The following is a 2,500-nucleotide window of genomic DNA, read 5'->3' as shown; positions in this document are numbered from 1 at the left end:
ACGCCGTTGGAACTTTGAAAAATTTCGATGCGTCGCCAAAGTTCGTACTTTTCGATAAAATCTTCGTCCTATGATACATTTCGATCAAGAACTACATTGATCGTCATGAAACTGTTTTTTTTTTTGGGAGACGTGTACGCTCCTTTTCATAAAGGAGACTATCTTATTGCGAAAGTCAAAATCGCACGCTCTCACGGCGATTTGCTCCCGTATACGCCTGGGCGTAAGCCCGTGCGTCGCCGACCTAGCGGCCTGCCGATCGGTATTTAGAGGGAGGCACTTTGAAAGCAACACGCCGCTGGAACTTTGAAAAATTTCGGGGCAAAGCAATACGCGGCTGGGACTTTGAAATATTTCGGAGCGCACCTAAAGTTCGTTATTTTGGCTAAACGGAGCGAAAATCTGCATTTATACCATCACGGACGTTAGTTTAATAGCGTTTAACGATGGATCCACGGTACAGAATGCAAAAATATGATTGTTAAAATTTTCGACTAATCGGTTCTAAGAGGCGAAGCAATACGCCGCTGGGACTTTGAAATATTTCGGAGCGCACCTAAAGTTCGTTATTTTGGCTAAACGGAGCGAAAATCTGCATTTATACCATCACGGACGTTAGTTTAATAGCGTTTAACGATCGATCCACGGTACAGAATGCAAAAATATGATTGTTAAAATTTTCGACTAATCGGTTCTAAGAGGCGAAGCAATACGCCGCTGGGACTTTGAAATATTTCGGAGCGCACCTAAAGTTCGTTATTTTGGCTAAACGGAGCGAAAATCTGCATTTATACCATCACGGACGTTAGTTTAATAGCGTTTAACGATGGATCCACGGTACAGAATGCAAAAATATGATTGTTAAAATTTTCGACTAATCGGTTCTAAGAGGCGAAGCAATACGCCGCTGGGACTTTGAAATATTTCGGAGCGCACCTAAAGTTCGTTATTTTGGCTAAACGGAGCGAAAATCTGCATTTATACCATCACGGACGCTAGTTTAATAGCGTTTAACGATCGATCCACGGTACAGAATGCAAAAATATGATTGTTAAAATTTTCGACTAATCGGTTCTAAGAGGCGAAGCAATACGCCGCTGGGACTTTGAAATATTTCGGAGCGCACCTAAAGTTCGTTATTTTGGCTAAACGGAGCGAAAATCTGCATTTATACCATCACGGACGTTAGTTTAATAGCGTTTAACGATGGATCCACGGTACAGAATGCAAAAATATGATTGTTAAAATTTTCGACTAATCGGTTCTAAGAGGCGAAGCAATACGCCGCTGGGACTTTGAAATATTTCGGAGCGCACCTAAAGTTCGTTATTTTGGCTAAACGGAGCGAAAATCTGCATTTATACCATCACGGACGTTAGTTTAATAGCGTTTAACGATCGATCCACGGTACAGAATGCAAAAATATGATTGTTAAAATTTTCGACTAATCGGTTCTAAGAGGCGAAGCAATACGCCGCTGGGACTTTGAAATATTTCGGAGCGCACCTAAAGTTCGTTATTTTGGCTAAACGGAGCGAAAATCTGCATTTATACCATCACGGACGTTAGTTTAATAGCGTTTAACGATCGATCCACGGTACAGAATGCAAAAATATGATTGTTAAAATTTTCGACTAATCGGTTCTAAGAGGCGAAGCAATACGCCGCTGGGACTTTGAAATATTTCGGAGCGCACCTAAAGTTCGTTATTTTGGCTAAACGGAGCGAAAATCTGCATTTATACCATCACGGACGTTAGTTTAATAGCGTTTAACGATCGATCCACGGTACAGAATGCAAAAATATGATTGTTAAAATTTTCGACTAATCGGTTCTAAGAGGCGAAGCAATACGCCGCTGGGACTTTGAAATATTTCGGAGCGCACCTAAAGTTCGTTATTTTGGCTAAACGGAGCGAAAATCTGCATTTATACCATCACGGACGTTAGTTTAATAGCGTTTAACGATCGATCCACGGTACAGAATGCAAAAATATGATTGTTAAAATTTTCGACTAATCGGTTCTAAGAGGCGAAGCAATACGCCGCTGGGACTTTGAAATATTTCGGAGCGCACCTAAAGTTCGTTATTTTGGCTAAACGGAGCGAAAATCTGCATTTATACCATCACGGACGTTAGTTTAATAGCGTTTAACGATGGATCCACGGTACAGAATGCAAAAATATGATTGTTAAAATTTTCGACTAATCGGTTCTAAGAGGCGAAGCAATACGCCGCTGGGACTTTGAAATATTTCGGAGCGCACCTAAAGTTCGTTATTTTGGCTAAACGGAGCGAAAATCTGCATTTATACCATCACGGACGCTAGTTTAATAGCGTTTAACGATCGATCCACGGTACAGAATGCAAAAATATGATTGTTAAAGTTTTCGACTAATCGGTTCTAAGAGGCGAAGCAATACGCCGCTGGGACTTTGAAATATTTCGGAGCGCACCTAAAGTTCGTTATTTTGGCTAAACGGAGCGAAAATCTGCATTT

The sequence above is a fragment of the Osmia lignaria genome, unplaced genomic scaffold, assembly GCF_051020975.1.
Source record: "Osmia lignaria lignaria isolate PbOS001 unplaced genomic scaffold, iyOsmLign1 scaffold0056, whole genome shotgun sequence".
Taxonomy (NCBI): domain Eukaryota; kingdom Metazoa; phylum Arthropoda; class Insecta; order Hymenoptera; family Megachilidae; genus Osmia; species Osmia lignaria.
This window is presented reverse-complemented; position numbering follows the sequence as displayed.